The sequence below is a fragment of the Ovis canadensis genome, chromosome 10 (genome assembly GCF_042477335.2).
Source record: "Ovis canadensis isolate MfBH-ARS-UI-01 breed Bighorn chromosome 10, ARS-UI_OviCan_v2, whole genome shotgun sequence".
Taxonomy (NCBI): Eukaryota; Metazoa; Chordata; class Mammalia; order Artiodactyla; family Bovidae; genus Ovis; species Ovis canadensis.
Window position 1 is genome coordinate 4,858,197 of NC_091254.1, and position 22,993 is coordinate 4,881,189.

Below are 22,993 nucleotides of genomic sequence, written 5' to 3' on the forward strand. Positions count from 1 at the left end.
TTGTGCCACGTTTCCAAGAGTCCCCCAGATATCTCCGTCCATTCCAGAGGAACATGTTTTTCCTGGATTGCCTCGAATTTCACGCCGAGGATCGACTCACACCAAGATGGGACGTGGGACAGCCCTTTGGGAAAGCCTCGTGGGAAAGCCTCGAGGGTAAGCCACAGATCCTTTGATCGAGGCGACGGGAAGCATGACACTGCTGCTACAACTCCAGAGAAAAGCGCTCGTTCATGCCCCTACTCGAGCCGAGGACCTACTTCCCTGTGGAGACTCAAGAAGTACCCCATGATCCATGTCAGCACTGGAGAGGAGTCCTCAGGTTCCGGCCACGAATCCACACAAGGTCTTAGGAACCAGCAACGACGGGAGTGGAATCATGAGAGGCCCCCGAGCAACAAGCATGGGGACTGACTTTTCCTGAGGCCACCAGAGCGGGTCCCTGAGGTCCCATCGTAAGTCGAGATCACCTGCTGCAACTCGAGAAAATCCACGAGGTTCTCCCCTCCAGGCGAGATGAGGCCCATTTCCGCTGAGGCGTCTCGAGGCTAAGCACACCTAAAGTCTGGAACTTCGGAAGGGTCCTTCACACCCTTGCTGAAACTAAAAAGTTCCCCGACATATCCGTCTCCACTCGAGAGAAAGCACGAGGGTCCCGCCCACATCCATAGGAGCCCCGATTCCACCTCATAGCTTTAGTTTAGGGATCTTTCCGTACATCGTCGGGAAAAAAATGCCCGGCATTACCGTCGCATCACAAGAGGAGGCACTCTCAACAGGAAAGCCGAGAGGAATTCCAGGGTCATGCCACAATAACAAGAGTCCCCCAGATGTCTCAGTCCATACCAGAGGAAACTCTTTTCCCGGCACTGCCTCGACTTTCACGCGGAGGATCGACTCACACAATGGGGGTAATTGGGACCGCCCTGTAGGAAAGCCTCCTGGGTAAGCCTCGAGGGAAAGCCACAGATCCCTTGATCCACGCTTCAGGAAGCAAGTCGCAACTGCTACAGCTCGGGAGGAAAGCGCAAGCGCATGCACCCACTGCAGACCAGGTATGACTCCCCTGTGAAGACGCCAGAAGTACCCCCAAGATCCATGTCAGCACTGGAGAGGACGCCTGAGGCTCTGACCCCGACTCCACAGAAGGTCTTAGGACCCGGAATCGTCTTCAGAGGAATGCCGAGAGGCCCCATAGTTACTCGCATGGGGACTGGCCTTTCCTGAGGCAAACAGATCCCGTACTTGATGTCCCACTCGTAACTTGAGAGCACCTCTCCCAACCCAGGAAAATCCAGGAGGTTCTCCCCTCCAGTCGAGATGAGGTCCATTTCCTCTGAGGCGTCTCGAGGCTAATCACACTTAACCTCTGGAAATACAAAAGGGTCCTTCACACCCTTGCTACAAATCAAGAAGTTCCCTGACAGTCCCGTCTCCACTCCGGAGTAAAAACGAGGCACCAGCCCACATTCAGAGAATCCCCTTTTCCGCATTTTTGCGGCCGATGAGTGACCCTTACACATCAGCTGAACTTTCGGGACTACTCTCCAGACCATGCCGAGGCCTAAGAACTGGTGTTGAGTCAGGGCCCAAATCTGATGATTCGCATGGAGGGGAGAACCTCCTGGATTTTCTCGAGTTGCGGCAGGTGAGAGGAGAGAGCACTTACGACGGGGACCTCAGGGACCCGCTCTGGTGGCCTCAGAAAGGCCAGCCCCATGCGAGTTGCTCGGGGGCCTCTAGGGATTCCTCTACCGTCGATGCCGGGGCCTAAGACCGTGTGTGGAGTCGGGCCCAGAACCTGAGGATTCATCTGCAGTGCTGACAAAGACCTTTGGGTACCTCTGGAATCTCCACATGGGACTCAGTCCTCGTCTCTAGTGTGGGCTTGCACGTGCGCTTTCCTGACAAGCTGTAGCAGCAATGTCACGCTTCCCGTCGTGTCGATCAAGGGATCTGTGGCTTTCCCTCGAGGCTTTCCCAGGGGGCTTTCCCACGAGGCTTTCCCACAGGGCTGTCCCACGTGCCACCGTGGTGGGAGTCGATCATCGGCGTGAATGTCGAGGCAGTGCAGGGAAAACAGGTTCCTCTTGAATGGACTGAGACATCTTGGGGACATTGGAATGGTGGCACGACGCTGGAGTTCCTCTCGCCTTTCCTGTTTAGAGTGCCTCCTCTTGAGATGTGACGGGAATGCCCAGAATTCTTTCCCGACCAAGCAGGGAAAGGACCCCGAATCTCAAGGGGCGAGGCGGAAATGGGGCGCCTCTGGATGTGGGCGGGGCCCTCGTGCTTCCTCTAGATTGGAGAGGGGTATGTCGGGGAACTACTTGAGTTGCAGCAAGGGTGTGAAGGACCTTTTGGAAGTTCCAGAAGTTAGGTGTGATTAGCCTCGAGAAGCCTCAGCGGAAATAGGCCTCATCTCGCCTGGAGGGCAAAACCTCCTGGATTTTCTCAGTTCGCGGCAGGTGCTCTGGACTTACGACGGGGACCTCAGGGCCCCACTCTGGTGGCCTCAGGAAAGGATAGTCCCCATGCGAGTTCCTCGGGGGCCTCTCAGGATTTCTCTCCCGTTGATGCCGGGGCCTAAGACCTTGTGTGGAGTCGGGGCCGGAACCTGAGGATTCCTCTCCAGTGCTGACATGGATCTTGGGGTACTTCTGGAGTCTCCCCAGGGGAGTCAGTCCTCGTCTCGAATGCGGGCATGCACTTGCGCTTTCCTCTAGAGTGGTAGCAGCAGTGTCACGCAGTCCATCGCATAGATCAAAGGATCTATGGCTTTCCCTCCAGTCTTTCCCACGAGGCTTTCCCACAGGGCTGTCCCACGTGCACACGTGGTGGGAGTCGATCCTCGGCTTGAACGTCAAGGCAGTGCAGGGAAAACAGGTTCCTCTGGAATGGACTGACACATCTGGGGGACTCTTGAAATGGTGGCACGACACTGGAGTCCCTCTCGCCTTTCCTGTGGAGAGCTTCTCCTCTTGAGATGCGACGGGAACGCCGGGATTTCTTTCCCTACGAAACAGGGAAAGGGTCCCTCATCTCGAGCTAGGAGGCCAACACGCGGCTCCCCTGGATGTGTGCGGGACCCTCGTGCTTCCTCTCGAGTGGAGACGGGTAGGTCGGGGAACTTCTTGAGTTGCAGCAAGGGTGTGAAGGACCCTTTGGAAGTTCCAGTGGTTAAATGTGATTAGCCTCGAGAAGCCTCAGGAAAAATGAGCCTCATCTCGCCTGAAGGTCAAACCCTCCTGGATTTTCTCGAGTTGCGGCAGGTGCTCTCGACTTACGACGGGGACCTCAGGGACCCGCTCTGGTGGCCTCAGGAAAGACCAGTTCCCATGCGAGTTCCTCGGGGGCCTCTCGGGATTCTTCTCCCGTCGATGCCGGGGCCTAAGACCTTGTGTGGAGTCGGGGCCGGAACCTGAGGATTCCTCTCCAGTGCTGACATGGATCTTGTGGTACTTCTGGAGTCTCCCCAGGGAAGTCAGTCCTCGTCTCGAATGCGGGCATGCACTTGTGCTTTCCTCCAGAGCGGTAACAGCAGTTTCACGCATTCCCGCGCGAGGATCAAAGGATCTGCGGTTTTCCCTCGAGTCTTTCCACGAGGCTTACCCACGAGGCTTTCTCACGAGGCTTTCCCACAGGGCTGTCCCACGTGCACACGTGGGGGGAGTCGATCCTCGGCTTGAACGTCAAGGCAGTGCAGGGAAAACAGGTTCCTCTGGAATGGACTGACATATCTGGGGGACTCTTGGAATGGTGGCACGACCCTGGAGTTCCTCTCGCCTTTCCTGTGGAGAGCGCCTCCTCTTGAGATGCGACGGGAACGCCGGGAATTCTTTCCCTACGAAACAGGGAAAGGATCCCTCATCTCGAGCTAGGAGGCGGAAACGGGGCTCCCCTGGATGTGTGCGGGACCCTCATGCTTCCTCTCGAGTGGAGACGGGTATGTCGGGGAACTTCTTGAGTTGCAGCAAGGGTGTGAAGGACCCTTTGGAAGTTCCAGTGTTTAGATATGATTAGCCTCGAGAAGCCTCAGCGGAAATGGGCCTCATCTAGCCTGGAGGGCAAAACCTCCTGGATTCTCTCGAGTTGGGGCAGGTGTTCTCGACTTACGACGGGGACCACAGGGACACGCTCTGGTGGCCTCAGGAAAGGCCATTCCCCATGCGAGTTCCTCGGGGGCCGGTCGGGATTCCTCTCCCTTCGATGCCGGGTCCTAAGACCTTGTGTGGAGTCGGGGCCGGAACCTGAGGATTCCTCTCCAGTGCTGACATGGATCTTGGGGTACTTCTGCAGTCTCCCCAGGGGTGTCCGTCCTCGTCTAGAATGCGGGCATGCACTTGCGCTTTCCTCCAGCGGTAGCAGCAGTGTCACGCAGTCCGCTTCGTGGATCAAAGGATCTATGATTTTCACTGGATTCTTTCCCACGAGGCTTTCCCACAGGGCTGTCCCACGTGCACACGTGGTGGGAGTCGATCCTCGGCTTGAACGTCAAGGCAGTGCAGGGAAAACAGGTTCCTCTGGAATGGACTGACACATCTGGGGGACTCTTGGAATGGTGGCACGACCCTGGAGTTCCTCTCGCCTTTCCTGTGGAGAGCGCCTCCTCTTGAGATGCGACGGGAACGCCGGGAGTTCTTTCCCTACGAAACAGGGAAAGGATCCCTCATGTCGAGCTAGGAGGCGGAAACGGGGCTCCCCTGGATGTGTGCGGGACCCTCGTTCTTCCTCTCGAGTGGAGATGGGTATGTCGGGGAACTTCTTGAGTTGCAGCAAGGGTGTGAAGGACCCTTTGGAAGTTCCAGTGGTTAGATGTGATTAGCCTCGAGAAGCCTCAGCGGAAATGGGCCTCATCTCGCCTGGAGGGCAAAACCTCCTGGATTTTCTCGAGTTGCGGCAGGTGCTCTTGACTTACGATGGGGCCCTCAGGGACCCGCTCTGGTGGCCTCAGGAAAGGCCAGTCCCCATGCGAGTTCCTCGGGGGCCTCTCGGGATTCCTCTCCCATCGATGCCGGGGCCTAAGACCTTGTGTGGAGTCGGGGCCGGAACCTGAGGATTCCTCTCCAGTGCTGACATGGATTTTGGGGTACTTCTGGAGTCTCCCCAGGGGAGTCAGTCCTCGTCTCGAATGCGGGCATGCACTTGCGCTTTCCTCCAGAGCGGTAGCAGCAGTGTCACCTAGTCCGCCACGTGGTCAAAGGATCTATGGTTTTCCCTCGAGTCTTTCCCCCGCGTCTTTCCGACGAGCTTTCCCACAGGGCTGTCCCACGTGCACATGTGGTGGGAGTCGATCCTCGGCTTGAACGTCAAGGCAGTGCAGGGAAAAAAGGTTCGTCTAGAATGGACTTACACATCTGGGGGACTCTTGGAATGGTGGCACGACCCTTGAGTTCCTCTCGCCTTTCCTGTGGAGAGCGCCTCCTCTTGAGATGCGACGGGAACGCCGGGAATTCTTTCCCTACGAAAGAGGGAAAGGATCCATCATCTCGAGCTAGGAGGTGGAAACGGGGCTCCCCTGGATGTGTGTGGGACCCTCGTGCATCCTCTCGAGTGGAGACGGGTATGTCGGGGAACTTCTTGAGTTGCAGCAAGGGTGTCATGGACCCTTTGGAAGTTCCAGTGGTTAGATGTGAGTAGGCTCAAGAAGCCTCAGCGGAAATGGGCCTCATCTCGCCTGGAGGGCAAAACCTCCTGGATTTTCTCGAGTTGCGGCAGGTGCTCTCGACTTACGACGGGGCCCTCAGGGACCCGCTCTGGTGGCCTCAGGAAAGGCCCGTCCCCATGCGAGTTCCTCGGGGGCCTCTCGGGATTCCTGTCCCGTCGATTCCGGGGCCTAAGACCTTGTGTGGAGTTGGGGTCGGAACCTGAGGATTCCTCGCCAGTGCTGACATGGATCTTGGGGTACTTCTGGAGTCTCCCCAGGGGAGTCAGTCCTCGTCTCGAATGCGTTCATGCACTGGCGCTTTCCTCCAGAGCGGTAGCAGCAGTGTCACGCGTTTCGCCGCGTGGATCAAAGGATCTATGGTCTTCCCTCGAGTCTTTCCCAGGAGGCTTTCCCACGAGGCTTTCCCACAGGGCTGTCCCACGTGCACACGTGGTGGGAGTCGATCCTCGGCTTGAACGTCAAGGCAGGCAGGGAAAACAGTTTCCTCTGGAATGGACTGACCCAACTTGGGGATTCTTGGAATGGTGGCACGACACTGGAGTTCCTCTCGCCTTTCTGTGGAGAGCGCCTCCTCTTGAGATCCGACGGGAACGCCGGGAATTCTTTCCCTACGAAACAGGGAAAGGATCCCTCATCTCGAGCTAGGACGCGAACACGCGGCTCCCCTGGATGTGTGCGGGACCTTCGTGCTTCCTCTCTAGTGGAGACGGGTATGTCGGGGAACTTTTTGTGTTGCAGCAAGGGTGTGAAGGACCCTTTGGAAGTTCCAGTGGTTAGATGTGATTAGCCTCGAGAAGCCTCAGCGGAAATGGGCCTCATCTCGCCTGGAGGGCAAAACCTCCTGGATTTTCTCGAGTTGCAGCAGGTGCTCTCGACTTACGACGGGGCCCTCAGGGACCCGCTCTGGTGGCCTCAGGAAAGGCCAGTCCCCATGCGAGTTCCTCGGGGGCCTCTCGGGATTCCTGTCCCTTCGATTCCGGGGCCTAAAACCTTGTGTGGAGTCGGGGCCGGAACTTGAGGATTCCTCTCCTGTGCTGACATGGATATTGGGGTACTTCTGGAGTCTCCCTAGGGAAGTCAGTCCTCGTCTCGAATGCGGGCATGCACTTGTGCTTTCCTCCAGAGCGGTAACAGCAGTTTCACGCATTCCCGCGCGAGAATCAAAGGATCTGCGGTTTTCCCTCGAGTCTTTACCACGAGGCTTTCCCACGAGGCTTTCCCACAGGGCTGTCCCACGTGCACACGTGGTGGGAGTCGATCCTCGGCTTGAACGTCAAGGCAGTGCAGGGAAAACAGGTTCCTCTGGAATGCACTGACACATCTGGGGGACTCTTGGAATGGTGGCACGACACTGGAGTCCCTCTCGCCTTTCCTGTGGAGAGCGCCTCCTCTTGAGATGCGACGGGAACACCGGGAATTCTTTCCCTACGAAACAGGGAAAGGATCCCTCATCTCGAGCTAAGAGGCCAACACGCGGCTCCCCTGGATGTGTGCGGGACCCTCGTGCTTCCTCTCGAGTGGGGACGGGTATGTCGGGGAACTTCTTGAGTTGCAGCAAGGGTGTGAAGGACCCTTTGGAAGTTCCAGTGGTTAGATGTGATTAGCCTGGAGAAGCCACAGCGGAAATGGGCCTCATCTCGCCTGGAGGGCAAAACCTCCTGGATTTTCTCGAGTTGCGGCAGGTGCTCTCGACTTACGACGGGGACCTCAGGGACCCGCTCTGGTGGCCTCAGGAAAGGCCAGTCCCCATTCGTGTTCCTCGGGGGCCTCTCGGGATTCCTCTCCCGTCGATGCCGGGTCCTAAGACCTTGTGTGGAGTCGGGAACGGAACCAGAGGATTCCTCTCCGGTGCTGATATGGATCTTGGGGTACTTCTGGAGTCTCCCCCGGGGAGTCAGTCCTCGTCTCGAATGGGGGCATGCACGTGGGCTTTCCTCCAGAGCGGAAGCAGCAGTGTCACGCAGTCCGCTTCCTGGATCAAATGATCTATGGTTTTCCCTCGAGTCTTTCCCTCGAGTCTTTCCCACGAGGCTTTCCCACGAGGCTTTCCCACAGGGCTGTCCCACGTGCACACGTGGTGGGAGTCGATCCTCGGCTTGAACGTCAAGGCAGTGCAGGGAAAACAGGTTCCTCTGGAATGGACTTACATATCTGGGGGACTCTTGGAATGGTGGCACGACCCTGGAGTTCCTCTCGCCTTTCCTGTGGAGAGCGCCTCCTCTTGAGATGCGACTGGAACGCCGGGAATTCTTTCCCTACGAAAGAGGGAAAGGATCCATCATCTCGAGCTAGGAGGTGGAAACGGGGCTCCCCTGGATGTGTGTGGGACCCTCGTGCATTCTCTCGAGTGGAGACGGGTATGTCGGGGAACTTCTTGAGTTGCAGCAAGGGTGTCAAGGACGCTTTGGAAGTTCCAGTTGTTAGATGTGATTAGACTCAAGAAGCCTCAGCGGAAATGGGCCTCATCTCGCATGGAGGGGAAAACATCCTGGATTTTCTCGAGTTGCGGCAGGTGCTCTCGACTTACGACGGGGACCTCAGGGACCCGCTCTGGCGGCCTCAGGAAAGGCCAGTCCCCATGCGAGTTCCTCGGGGGCCTCTCGGGATTCCTGTCCCGTCGATTCCGGGGCCTAAGACCTTGTGTGGAATTGGGGTCGGAACCTGAGGATTCCTCGCCAGTGCTGACATGGATCTTGGGGTACTTCTGGAGTCTCCCCAGGGGAGTCAGTCCTCGTCTCGAATGCGTTCATGCACTGGCGCTTTCCTCCAGAGCGGTAGCAGCAGTGTCACGCATTTCGCCGCGTGGATCAAAGGATCTATGGTCTTCCCTCGAGTCTTTCCCACGAGGCTTTCCCACGAGGCTTTCCCACAGGGCTGTCCCACGTGCACACGTGGTGGGAGTCGATCCTCGGCTTGAACGTCAAGGCAGGCAGGGAAAACAGTTTCCTCTGGAATGGACTGACACAACTTGGGGATTCTTGGAATGGTGGCACGACACTGGAGTTCCTCTCGCCTTTCTGTGGAGAGCGCCTCCTCTTGAGATCCGACGGGAACGCCGGGAATTCTTTCCCTACGAAACAGGGAAAGGATCCCTCATCTCGAGCTAGGACGCGAACACGCGGCTCCCCTGGATGTGTGCGGGACCCTCGTGCTTCCTCTCTAGTGGAGACGGGTATGTCGGGGAACTTTTTGAGTTGCAGCAAGGGTGTGAAGGACCCTTTGGAAGTTCCAGTGGTTAGATGTGATTAGCCTCGAGAAGCCTCAGCGGAAATGGGCCTCATCTCGCCTGGAGGGCAAAACCTCCTGGATTTTCTCGAGTTGCGGCAGGTGCTCTCGACTTACGAGGGGGCCCTCAGGGACCCGCTCTGGTGGCCTCAGGAAAGGCCAGTCCCCATGCGAGTTCCTCGGGGGCCTCTTGGTATTCCTCTCCCGTCGATGCCGGGGCCTAAGACCTTGTGTGGACTCGGGGCCGGAACCTGAGGATTCCTCTCCAGTGCTGACATGGATCTTGGGGTACTTCTGGAGTCTCCCCAGGGGAGTCAGTCCTCGTCTCGAATGCGGGCATGCACTTGCACTTTCCTCCAGAGCGGTAGCAGCAGTGTCACGCAGTCCGCCGCGTGGATCAAAGGATCTATGGTTTTCCCTCGAGTCTTTCCCACGAGGCTTTCCCACGATGCTTTCCCACAGGGCTGTCCCACGTGCACACGTGGTGGGAGTCGATCCTCGGCTTGAACGTCAAGGCAGTGCAGGGAAAAAAAGTTCGTCTGGAAGGACTGACATATCAGGGGGTCTCTTGGAATGGTGGCACGACCCTGGAGTTCCTCTCGCCTTTCCTATGGAGAGCGCCTCCTCTTGAGATGCGACGGGAAAGCCGGGAATTCTTTCCCTACGAAAGAGGGAAAGGATCCCTCATCTCGAGCTAGGAGGTGGAAACGGGGCTCCCCTGGATTTGTGTGGGACCCTCGTGCTTCCTCTCGAGTGGAGACGGGTATGTCGGGGAACTTCTTGAGTTGCAGGAAGGGTGTCAAGAACCCTTTGGAAGTTCCAGTTGTTAGATGTGATTTGCCTCAAGAAGCCTCAGCCGAAATGGGCCTCATCTCGCCTGGAGGGCAAAACCTCCTGGATTTTCTCGAGTTGCGGCAGGTGCTCTCGACTTACGACGGGGCCCTCAGGGACCCGCTCTGGTGGCCTCAGGAAAGGCCAGTCCCCATGCGAGTTCCTCGGGGGCCTCTCGGGATTCCTGTCCCGTCGATTCCGGGGCCTAAAACCTTGTGTGGAGTCGGGGCCGGAACTTGAGGATTCCTCTCCTGTGCTGACATGGATATTGGGGTACTTCTGGAGTCTCCCCAGGGAAGTCAGTCCTCGTCTCGAATGCGGGCATGCACTTTTGCTTTCCTCCAGAGCGGTAACAGCAGTTTCACGCATTCCCGCGGGAGGATCAAAGGATCTGCGGTTTTCCCTCGAGTCTTGCCCACGAGGCTTGCCCACGAGGCTTTCCCACAGGCCTGTCCCACGTGCACACGTGGTGGGAGTCGATCCTCGGCTTGAACGTCAAGGCAGTGCAGGGAAAACAGGTTCCTCTGCAATGGACTGACACATCTGGGGGACTCTTGGAATGGTGGCACGACCCTGGAGTTCCTCTCGCCTTTCCTGTGGAGAGCGCCTCCTCTTGAGATGCGACGGGAACGCCGGGAATTCTTTCCCTACGAAACAGGGAAAGGATCCCTCATCTCGAGCTAGGAGGCGAACACGCGGCTCCCCTGGATGAGTGCGGGACCCTCGTGCTTCCTCTCGAGTGGAGACGGGTATGTCGGGGAACTTCTTGAGTTGCAGCAAGGGTGTGAAGGACCCTTTGGACGTTCCAGTGGTTAGATGTGATTAGCCTCGAGAAGCCTCAGCGAAAATGGGCCTCATCTCGCCTGGAGGGCAAAACCTCCTGGATTTTCTCGAGTTGCGGCAGGTGCTCTCGACTTACGACCGGGACCTCAGGGACCCGCTCTGGTGGCCTCAGGAAAGACCAGTCCCCATGGGCGTTCCTCGGGGCCTCTAAGGATTCCTCTCCCGTCGATGCCGGGGCCTAAGACCTTGTGTGGAGTCGGGGCCCGAACCTGAGGATTCCTCTCCAGTGCTGACATGGATCTTGGGGTACTTCTGGAGTATCCCCAGGGGAGTCAGTCCTCGTCTCGAATGCGGGCATGCACTTGTGCTTTCCTCCAGGGCGGTAGCAGCAGTGTCACGCAGTCCGCCGCGTGGATCAAAGGATCTATGGTTTTCCCTCGAGTCTTTCCCACGAGGCTTTCCCACTAGGCTTCTCCACAGGGCTGTCCCACGTGCACACGTGGTGGGAGTCGATCCTTGGCTTGAACGTCAAGGCAGTGCAGGGAAAACAGGTTCCTCAGGAATGGACTGACACATCTGGGGGTCTCTTGGAATGGTGGCACGACCCTGGAGTTCCTCTCGCCTTTCCTGTGGAGAGCGCCTCCTCTTGAGATGCGACGGGAACGCCGGGAATTCTTTCCCTACGAAACAGGGAAAGGATCCCTCATCTCGAGCTAGGAGGCGAATACTCGGCTCCCCTGGATGTGTGCGGGACCCTCGTGCTTCCTCTCGAGTGGAGACGGGTATGTCGGGGAACTTCTTGAGTTGCAGCAAGGGTGTGAAGGACCCTTTGGAAGTTCCAGTGGTTAGATGTGATTAGCCTCGAGAAGCCTCAGCGGAAATGGGCCTCATCTCGCCTGGAGGGCAAAACCTCCTGGATTTTCTCGAGTTGCGGCATGTGCTCTCGACTTACGACGGGGACCTCAGGGACCCTCTCTGGTGGCCTCAGGAAAGGCCAGTCCCCATGCGAGTTCCTCGGGCGCCTCTCCGGATTCCTCTCCCGTCGATGCCGGCGCCTAAGACCTTGTGTGGAGTCGGGGCCGGAACCTGAGGTTTCCTCTCCAGTGCTGACATGGATCTTGGGGTACTTCTGCAGTCTCCCCAGGGGTGTCCGTCCTCGTCTAGAATGCGGACATGCACTTGCGCTTTCCTCCAGCGGTAGCAGCAGTGTCACGCTGTCCGCTTCCTGGATCAAAGGATCTATGATTTTCCCACGAGGCTTTCCCACGAGGCTTTCCCACAGGGCTGTCCCACGTGCACACGTGGTGGGAGTCCATCCTCGGCTTGAACGTCAAGGCAGTGCAGGGAAAACAGGTTCCTCTGGAATGGACTAACATATCTGGGGGACTCTTGGAATGGTGGCACGACCCTGGAGTTCCTCTCGCCTTTCCTGTGGAGAGCGCCCCCTCTTGAGATGCGACGGGAACGCCGGGAATTCTTTCCCTACGAAACAGGGAAAGGATCCCTCATCTCGAGCTAGGAGGCGAACACGAGGCTCCCCTGGATGTGTGCGGGATGCTCGTGCTTCCTCTCGAGTGGAGACGGGTATGTCCGGGAACTCTTGACTTGCACCAAGGGTGTGAAGGACCCTTTGGAAGTTCCAGTGGTTAGATGTGATTAGCCTCGAGAAGCCTCAGCGGAAATGGGCCTCATCTCGCCTGGAGGGCAAAACCTCCTGGATTTTCTCGCGTTGCGGCAGGTGCTCTCGACTTACGACGGGGCCCTCAGGGACCCGCTCAGGTGGCCTCAGGAAATCCCAGTCCCCATGCGAGTTCCTCGGGGGCCTCTCGGGATTCCTCTCCCGTCGATGCCGGGGCCTAAGACCTTGTGTTGAGTCGGGGCCGGAACCTGAGGATTCCTCTCCAGTGCTGACATGGATCTTGGGGTACTTCTGGAGTCTCCCCAGGGGAGTAAGTCCTCGTCTCGAATGGGGGCATGCACGTGGGCTTTCCTCCAGAGCAGTAGCAGTAGTGCCACGCTTCCCGTCGCGTGGATCAAGGGATCTGTGGCTTTCCCTCGAGGCTTTCCCACGAGGCTTTCCCACAGGGCTGCTTCACGTGCCACCGTGGTGGGTGTCGATCCTCGGCGAGAAAGTCGAGGCAGTGCAGGGAAAACAGGTTCCTCTGGAATGGACTGAGACATCTAGGGGTCCCTGGGAATGGTTGCACGACGCTGGAGTTCTCGCCTTTCCTGTGGAGAGCACCTCCTCTTGAGACGTGACGGGAATGCCCAGAATTCTTTCCCGAACAAGCAGCGAAAGTATCCCTCATCTCGAGCAACGAGGCGGAAACTGGGCTCCTCCGGATGTGTCCGGGACCCTCGTGCTTCCTCTCGAGTGGAGACGGGTATTTCGGGGAACTTCTTGAGTTGCAGCAAGGCTGTGAAGGACCCTTTGTACTTTCCAGGGTTAGATGTGATTATCCTAGAGACTCCTCAGTGGAAATGGGCCTCATCTATCCTGGAGGTGAGAACGTCCTGGATTTTCTCAAGTTGTGGCAGGTGCTCTTGTCTTATGACCATGAGTCTTATGAAGGCCAGTCCTAATGCGAGAAGCTCGCGGGCCTCTAGTGATTCCTCTCCCTTCATTGCCGGGGCCGAAGACCTTGTGTGGAAGTGGGTCCGGAACCTGAGGATTCCTCTCCACTGCTGACATGGATTGTGGGGTACTTCTGAAGTCTTCCCAGGGGAGTAAGTCCTCGTCTCCAATGGGGGCATGCACGTACGCTTTCCTCCAGAGTGGTAGCAGCAGTGTCACGCTTCCCGTCACGTGGATCAAGGGATCTGTGGCTTTCCCTCGCAGCTTTCCCTCGAGGCTTTCCCACAGGGCTGTCCCACGTGCCACCGTGGTGGGAGTCGATCCTGGGCGTGAAAATCGAGGCAGTGCAGGGAAAACAGGTTTCTCTAGAATGGACTGAGATATTTGGGGGACTCTGTGAATAGCGGCACGATGCTGGAGTTCCTCTCGCCTTTGCTGTGGAGAGTGCCTCCTCTTGAGATGCGACGGGAAAGCCGAGAATTCTTTCCCGACCAAACAGGGAAAGGATCCCTCATCTCGAGATATGAGGCGGAAACGGGGCTCCTCTGGATGTGTGCGGGACCCTCGTGCTTCCTCTAGACTGGAGACGGGGATATCGGGGAACTTCTTGAGTTCCAGCAAGGGTGTGAAGGACCTTTTGGAAGTTCCAGGGGTTAGATGTGATTAGCCTTCAGAAGCCTCAGCGGAAATGGGCCTCATCTCGCCTGGAGGCAAAACCTTTTGGATTTTCTCAGGTTGCGGCAGGTGCTCTCGACTTACGGCGGGAACCTCAGGGACCCGCTCTGGTGGCCTCAGGAAAGGCCAGTCCCCATGCGAGTTTCTCGCGGGCCTCTGGGGATTCCTCTCCCTTCGATGCCGGGGCCTAAGACCTTGTGAGGAAGCGGGGCCGGAACCTGAGTATTCCTCTCCTGTGTTGACATGTATCTTGGGGTACTTCTGGTGTCTCCCCAGGGGAGTAAGTCCTCATCTCGAATGGGGACATGCACCTGCGCTTTCCTCCAGAGCTGTAGCAGCAGTGTCACGCTTTCCATCGCCTAGATCAAGGGATCTGTGGCTTTCACTCCAGGCTTTCCCAGGAGGCTTTCCCACGAGGCTTCCCCACAGGGGTCCCACGTGCCACCTTGGTTTGAGTCGATCCTTGGCGTGAAAGTCGAGGCAGTGCAGGGAAAACAGGTTCCTCTGAAATTGACTGAAATATTTGGGGGACTCTTGGAATGGCGGCACAATGCTGGAGTTCCTCTCCCCTTTCGTGTGGAGAGCGCCTCCTCTTGAAATGCGACAGGAATGCCTAGAATTCTTTCCCGACCAAGCAGGGAAAGTATCCCTCATCTTGAGCACTGAGGAAGAAACGGGGCTCCTCTGGATGTGGGCGGGACCCTCGTGCTTCCTCTCGAGTGGAGACGGGTATTTCGGGGAACTTCTTGAGTTGCAGCAAGGGTGTGAAGGACCTTTTGGAAGTTCCAGGGCTTAGATGTGATTAGCCTTGAGAAGCCTCAGTGGAAATGGGCCTCATCTCGCCTGGAGGGCAAAACCTCCTGGATTTTCTCGAGTTGCGGCAGGTGCTGTCGACTTATGACAGGGACCTCAGGGACCCGCTCTTGTGGCTTCAGGAAAGGCCATTCCCAATGCGAGTTGCTCGAGGGCCTCTCGGGATTCCTCTCCCTTTGATGCCGGGGCCTAAGACCTTGTGTGGAGGCGGGGCTGGAACGTGAGGATTCCTCTCCAGTGCTGACATGGATCTTGGGGTACTTCTGGAGACTTCCCAGGGGAGTAAGTCCTCGTCTCGAATGGGGGCATGCATGTGCGCTTTCCTCCAGAGCGGTAGCAGCAGTTTCACGCTTCCCATCGCCTGGATCAAGGGATCTGTCGCTTTCCCTAGAGGCTTTCCCACGAGGCTTTTCCACGAGGCTTTCCCACAGGGCTGTCACACGTGCCACCATGGTGGGAGTCGATCCTCGGCGTGAAAGTCGAGGCAGTGCAGGGAAAACAGGTTCCTCTAGAATGGAATGAAACATCTGGGGGTTTCTGGGAATGGTGGCACGACGCTGGAGTTCTAGCCTTTCCTGTGGAGAGCACCTCCTAATTGAGATGCGACAGGAATGCACAGAATTCTTTCACGAACATGCAGCGAAAGGATCCCTCATCTTGAGCTACGTAGCGGAAACGGGGCTCCTCTGGATGTGGCCGGGACCATCGTGTTTCCTCTAGTTGGGAGACGGGTATGTTAGGCAACTTCTTGAGTTGCAGCAAGGGTGTGAAGGAACTTTTGGAAATTCCAGAGGTTAGGTGTGATTAGCTTCGGAAAGCCTCAGTGGAAATGGTCCTCATCTCGCCTGGAGGGCAAAATCTCCTGGATTCTGTCGAGTTGTGGCAGGTGCTCTCAACTTCCGACGGGGACTTCATGGACCCGCTCTGGTTGGCTCAGGAAAGGCCAGTCCCTATGCGAATTGCCCGGTGTCTCTCAGAATTCCTTTCCCTTCGAAGCCGGTGCCTAAGACCTTGTGTGGTGTCGAGGCCGGAACCTCAGGATTCCTCTCCAGTGCTGACATGAATCTTGGGGTACTTCTGGAGTCTCCCCAGGGGAGTAAGTCCTCGTCTCGAATGGGGGCATGCACGTGAGCTTTCCTCCAGAGCGGTAGCAGCCGTGTCACGCTTCCCATCGCCTGAATCAAGGGATCTGTGGCTTCCCCTCGAGGCTTTCCAACCAGGGTTTCCCACAGGGCTGTCCCACTTGCCAGCGTGGTGGGAGTCGATCCTCGGCGTGGGAGTCGATCCTCGGCGTGAAAGCCGAGGTAGTGCAGGGCAAACAGGTTCCTCTGGAATGGACTGAGACATCTGGGGGACTCTTGGAATGGTGGCACGACGCTGGAGTTCCTCTCGCCTTTCCTCTGGAGAGCGCCTCCTCTTGAGGTGAGAGGGGAACGCCGGGAATTATTTCCGGACAAAGCAGCGAAATGTCCCTCATCTCGAGCTACGAGGCGGAAACGGGGCTCCTCTGGATGTGGATGGGATCCTCGTGCTTCCTCTAGAGTGGAGACGGGTATGTCAGGCAACTTCTTGAGTTGCACCAAGGGTGTGAAGGACCTTTTGGAAGTTCCAGAGGCTAGACGTGATTAGCCTGGAGAAGCCTCAGCGGAAATGGGCCTCATCTCGCCTGGAGGGAAAAACCTCCTGGATTTTCTCGAGTTGCGGCAGGTGCTCTCGTCTTACGACGGTGACCTAAGGGACCCGCTCTGGTGTCCTCAGGACTGGCCAGTCCCCATTCCAGTGGCTCGGGAGCCTCTCGGGATTCCTCTCCCGTCGATGCCGGGGCCTAAGACCTTGTGTGGAGTCGGGCCCGGAACCTGAGAATTTCTCTCCAGTGCTGACATGGATCTTGGGGTACTTCTGGAGTCTCCCCAGAGGAGTAAGTCCTCGTTTCGAATGGGGGCATGCACGTGCACTTTCCTCCAGAGCTGTAGCAGCAGTGTCACGCTTCCCATCGCTTGGATCAAGGGATCAGTGTCTTTCCATCGAGGCTTTCCCACAGGGCTGTCCCACGTGCACAGGTGGTGGGAGTCGATCCTCGGCATGAACGTCAAGGCAGTGCAGGGAAAACAGGTTCCTCTGGAATGGACTGACACATCTTGGGGAATCTTGAAATGGTGCCACGACCCTGGAGTTCCTCAGGCCTTTCCAGTGGAGAGCGCCTCCTCTTGAGATGCGACGGGAACGCCGGGAACTCTTTCCCTACGAAACAGGGAAAGGATCCCTCATCTCGAGCTAGGAGGCGGAAACGGGGATCCCCTGGATGTGTGCGGGACCCTCATGCTTCCTCTCGAGTGGAGACGGGTATGTCGGGGAACTTCTTGAGATGCAGCAAGGGTGTGAAGGACCCTTTGGAAGTTCCAGTGGTTAGATGTGATTAGACTCGAGAAGCCTCAGCGGAAATGGGCCTCATCTCACCTGGAGGGGAGGACCTCCTGGATTTTCTCGAGTTGCGGCAGGGGCTCTCGACTTACGACGGGGCCCTAGCGACGCGCTCTGGTGGCCTCAAGAAAGGCCAGTCCCGATGCGCAGTTCCTCGGGGGCCTCTCGGGATTCCTCTCCCGTCGATGCCGGGGCCTAAGACCTTGTGTGGAGTCGGGGCCGGAACCTGAGGATTCCTCTCCAGTGCTGACATGGATCTTGGGGTACTTCTGGAGTCTTCCCAGGGTAGTAAGTCCTCGTCTCGAATGCGGACATGCACTTGCGCTTTCCTCCAGAGCGGTAGCAGCAGTGTCACGCAGTACACCGCGTGGATCAAGGATCTATGGTTTTCCCTCGAGTCTTTCCCACGAGGCTTTCCCACGAGGCTTTCCCACAGGGCTGTCCCAAGTGCACACGTGGTGGGAGTCAGTAGTCGGCTTGAACGTCAAGGCAGTGCAGGGAAAACAGGTTCCTCTGGAATGGACTGACACATCTGGGGGACTCTTGGAATGGTGGCACGACCCTGGAGTTCCTCTCGCCTTTCCTGTGGAGAGCGCCTCCTCTTGAGATGCGACGGGAACGCCGGAAGTTTTTTCCCTACGAAACAGGGAAAGGATCCCTGATCTCGCCCTAGAACGCGGAAACGGGGCTCCCCTCGATGTGTGCGGGAACCTCGTGCTTCCTCTCGAGTGGAGACGGGTATGTCGGGGAACTTCTTGAGTTGCAGCAAGGGTGTGAAGGACCCTTTGGAATTTCCAGTGGTTAGATGTGATTAGCCTCGAGAAGCCTCAGCGGAAATGGGCCTCATTTCGCCTGGAGGGCAAAACCTCCTGGATTTTCTCGAGTTGCGGCAGGTGCTCTCGACTTACGACGGGGACCTCAGGGACCCGCTCTGGTGGCCTCAGGAAAGGCCAGTCCCCATGCGAGTTCCTCGGGGGCCTCTCGGGATTCCTGTCCCGTCGATTCCGGGGCCTAAAACCTTGTGTGGAGTCGGGGCCGGAACCTGAGGATTCCTCTCCTGTGCTGACATGGATCTTGGGGTACTTCTGGAGTCTCCCCAGGGAAGTCAGTCCTCGTCTCGAATGCGGGCATGCACTTTTGCTTTCCTCCAGAGCGGTAACAGCAGTTTCACGCATTCCCGCGCGAGGATCAAAGGATCTGCGGTTTTCCCTCGAGTCTTGCCCACGAGGCTTGCCCACGAGGCTTTCCCACAGGCCTGTCCCACGTGCACACGTGGTGGGAGTCGATCCTCGGCTTGAACGTCAAGGCAGTGCAGGGAAAACAGGTTCCTCTGCAATGGACTGGCACATCTGGGGGACTCTTGGAATGGTGGCACGACCCTGGAGTTCCTCTCGCCTTTCCTGTGGAGAGCGCCTCCACTTCAGATGCGACGGGAACGCCGGGAATTCTTTCCCTACGAAACAGGGAAAGGATCCCTCATCTCGAGCTAGGAGGCGGAAACGGGGCTCCCCTGAATGTGTGCGGGACCTTCGTGCTTCCTCTCTAGTGGAGACGGGTATGTCGGGGAACTTTTTGAGTTGCAGCAAGGGTGTGAAGGACCCTTTGGAAGTTCCAGTGGTTAGATGTGATTAGCCTCGAGAAGCCTCAGCGGAAATGGGCCTCATCTCGCCTGGAGGGCAAAACCTCCTGGATTTTCTCGAGTTGCAGCAGGTGCTCTCGACTTACGACGGGGCCCTCAGGGACCCGCTCTGGTGGCCTCAGGAAAGGCCAGTCCCCATGCGAGTTCCTCGGGGGCCTCTCGGGATTCCTGTCCCTTCGATTCCGGGGCCTAAAACATTGTGTGGAGTCGGGGCCGGAACTTGAGGATTCCTCTCCTGTGCTGACATGGATCTTGGGGTACTTCTGGAGTCTCCCCAGGGAAGTCAGTCCTCGTCTCGAATGCGGACATGCACTTGTGCTTTCCTCCAGAGCGGTAACAGCAGTTTAACGCATTCCCCCGCGAGGATCAAAGGATCTGCGGTTTTCCCTCGAGTCTTTCCCACGAGGCTTTCCCACGAGGCTTTACCACAGGGCTGTCCCACGTGCACACGTGGTGGGAGTCGATCCTCGGCTTGAACGTCAAGGCAGTGCAGGGAAAACAGGTTCCTCTGGAATGGACTGACACATCTGGGGGACTCTTGAAATGGTGGCACGACCCTGGAGTTCCTCTCGCCTTTCCTGTGGAGAGCGCCTCCTCTTGAGATGCGACGGGAACGCCGGGATTTCTTTCCCTACGAAACAGGGAAAGGATCCCTCATCTCGAGCTAGGAGGCCAACACGCGGCTCCCCTGGATGTGTGCGGGACCCTCGTGCTTCCTCTCGAGTGGGGACGGGTATGTCGGGGAACTTCTTGAGTTGCAGCAAGGGTGTGAAGGACCCTTTGGAAGTTCCAGTGGTTAGATGTGATTAGCCTGGAGAAGCCACAGCGGAAATGGGCCTCATCTCGCCTGGAGGGCAAAACCTCCTGGATTTTCTCGAGTTGCGGCAGGTGCTCTCGACTTACGACGGGGACCTCAGGGACCCGCTCTGGTGGCCTCAGGAAAGGCCAATCCCCATTCGTGTTCCTCGGGGGCCTCTCGGGATTCCTCTCCCGTCGATGCCGGGTCCTAAGACCTTGTGTGGAGTCGGGAACGGAACCAGAGGATTCCTCTCCAGTGCTGACATGGATCTTGGGGAACTTCTGGAGTCTCCCCCGGGGAGTCAGTCCTCGTCTCGAATGGGGGCATGCACGTGGGCTTTCCTCCAGAGCGGAAGCAGCAGTGTCACGCAGTCCGCTTCCTGGATCAAATGATCTATGGTTTTCCCTCGAGTCTTTCCCTCGAGTCTTTCCCACGAGGCTTTCCCACGAGGCTTTCCCACAGGGCTGTCCCACGTGCACACGTGGTGGGAGTCGATCCTCGGCTTGAACGTCAAGGCAGTGCAGGGAAAACAGGTTCCTCTGGAATGGACTGACATATCTGGGGGACTCTTGGAATGGTGGCACGACCCTGGAGTTCCTCTCGCCTTTCCTGTGGAGAGCGCCTCCTCTTGAGATGCGACTGGAACGCCGGGAATTCTTTCCCTACGAAAGAGGGAAAGGATCCATCATCTCGAGCTAGGAGGTGGAAACGGGGCTCCCCTGGATGTGTGTGGGACCCTCGTGCATCCTCTCGAGTGGAGACGGGTATGTCGGGGAACTTCTTGAGTTGCAGCAAGGGTGTCAAGGACGCTTTGGAAGTTCCAGTTGTTAGATGTGATTAGCCTCGAGAAGCCTCAGCGGAAATGGGCCTCATCTCGCATGGAGGGGAAAACATCCTGGATTTTCTCGAGTTGCGGCAGGTGCTCTCGACTTACGACGGGGACCTCAGGGACCCGCTCTGGCGGCCTCAGGAAAGGCCAGTCCCCATGCGAGTTCCTCGGGGGCCTCTCGGGATTCCTGTCCCGTCGATTCCGGGGCCTAAGACCTTGTGTGGAGTTGGGGTCGGAACCTGAGGATTCCTCGCCAGTGCTGACATGGATCTTGGGGTAATTCTGGAGTCTCCCCAGGGGAGTCAGTCATCGTCTCGAATGCGGGCATGCACTTGTGCATTCCTCCAGAGCGGTAGCATCAGTGTCACGCATTCCGCCGCGTGGATCAAAGGATCGATGGCTTTCCCTCGAGTCTTGCCCACGAGGCTTTCCCACGAGGCTTTCCCACAGGCCTGTCCCACGTGCACACGTGGTGGGAGTCGATCCTCGGCTTGAACGTCAAGGCAGTGCAGGGAAAACAGGTTCCTCTGCAATGGACTGACACATCTGGGGGACTCTTGGAATGGTGGCACGACCCTGGAGTTCCTCTCGCCTTTCCTGTGGAGAGCGCCTCCTCTTGAGATGCGACGGGAACGCCGGGAATTCTTTCCCTACGAAACAGGGAAAGGATCCCTCATCTCGAGCTAGGAGGCGAACACGCGGCTCCCCTGGATGTGTGCGGGACCGTCGTGCTTCCTCTCGAGTGGAGACGGGTATGTCGGGAAACTTCTTGAGTTGCAGCAAGGGTGTGAAGGACCCTTTGGACGTTCCAGTGGTTAGATGTGATTAGCCTCGAGAAGCCTCAGCGAAAATGAGCCTCATCTCGCCTGGAGGGCAAAACCTCCTGGATTTTCTCGAGTTGCGGCAGGTGCTCTCGACTTACGACCGGGACCTCAGGGACCCGCTCTGGTGGCCTCAGGAAAGGCCAGTCCCCATGGGCGTTCCTCGGGGCCTCTAAGGATTCCTCTCCCATCGATGCCGGGGCCTAAGACCTTGTGTGGAGTCGGGGCCCGAACCTGAGGATTCCTCTCCAGTGCTGACATGGATCTTGGGGTACTTCTGGAGTCTCCCCATGGGAGTCAGTCCTCGTCTCGAATGCGGGCATGCACTTGTGCATTCCTCCAGGGCGGTAGCAGCAGTGTCACGCAGTCCGCCGCGTGGATCAAAGGATCTATGGTTTTCCCTCGAGTCTTTCCCACGAGGCTTTCCCACCAGGCTTCTCCAGAAGGCTGTCCCACGTGCACACGTGGTGGGAGTCGATCCTTCGCTTGAACGTCAAGGCAGTGCAGGGAAAACAGGTTCCTCAGGAATGGACTGACACATCTGGGGGACTCTTGGAATGGTGGCACGACCCTGGAGTTCCTCTCGCCTTTCCTGTGGAGAGCGCCTCCTCTTGAGATGCGACGGGAACGCCGGGAATTCTTTCCCTACGAAACAGGGAAAGGATCCCTCATCTCGAGCTAGGAGGCGAATACGCGGCTCCCCTGGATGTGTGCGGGACCCTCGTGCTTCCTCTCGAGTGGAGACGGGTATGTCGGGGAACTTCTTGAGTTGCAGCAAGGGTGTGAAGGACCCTTTGGAATTTCCAGTGGTTAGATGTGATTAGCCTCGAGAAGCCTCAGCGGAAATGGGCCTCATTTCGCCTGGAGGGCAAAACCTCCTGGATTTTCTCGAGTTGCGGCAGGTGCTCTCGACTTACGACGGGGCCCTCAGGGACCCGCTCTGGTGGCCTCAGGAAAGGCCAGTCCCCATGCGAGTTCCTCGGGGGCCTCTCGGGATTCCTGTCCCGTCGATTCCGGGGCCTAAAACCTTGTGTGGAGTCGGGGCCGGAACCTGAGGATTCCTCTCCTGTGCTGACATGTATCTTGGGGTACTTCTGGAGTCTCCCCAGGGAAGTCAGTCCTCGTCTCGAATGCGGGCATGCACTTTTGCTTTCCTCCAGAGCGGTAACAGCAGTTTCACGCATTCCCGCGCGAGGATCAAAGGATCTGCGGTTTTCCCTCGAGTCTTGCCCACGAGGCTTGCCCACGAGGCTTTCCCACAGGCCTGTCCCACGTGCACACGTGGTGGGAGTCGATCCTCGGCTTGAACGTCAAGGCAGTGCAGGGAAAACAGGTTCCTCTGCAATGGACTGACACATCTGGGGGACTCTTGGAATGGTGGCACGACCCTGGAGTTCCTCTCGCCTTTCCTGTGGAGAGCGCCTCCACTTCAGATGCGACGGGAACGCCGGGAATTCTTTCCCTACGAAACAGGGAAAGGATCCCTCATCTCGAGCTAGGAGGCGGAAACGGGGCTCCCCTGAATGTGTGCGGGACCTTCGTGCTTCCTCTCTAGTGGAGACGGGTATGTCGGGGAACTTTTTGAGTTGCAGCAAGGGTGTGAAGGACCCTTTGGAAGTTCCAGTGGTTAGATGTGATTAGCCTCGAGAAGCCTCAGCGGAAATGGGCCTCATCTCGCCTGGAGGGCAAAACCTCCTGGATTTTCTCGAGTTGCAGCAGGTGCTCTCGACTTACGACGGGGCCCTCAGGGACCCGCTCTGGTGGCCTCAGGAAAGGCCAGTCCCCATGCGAGTTCCTCGGGGGCCTCTCGGGATTCCTGTCCCTTCGATTCCGGGGCCTAAAACCTTGTGTGGAGTCGGGGCCGGAACTTGAGGATTCCTCTCCTGTGCTGACATGGATCTTGGGGTACTTCTG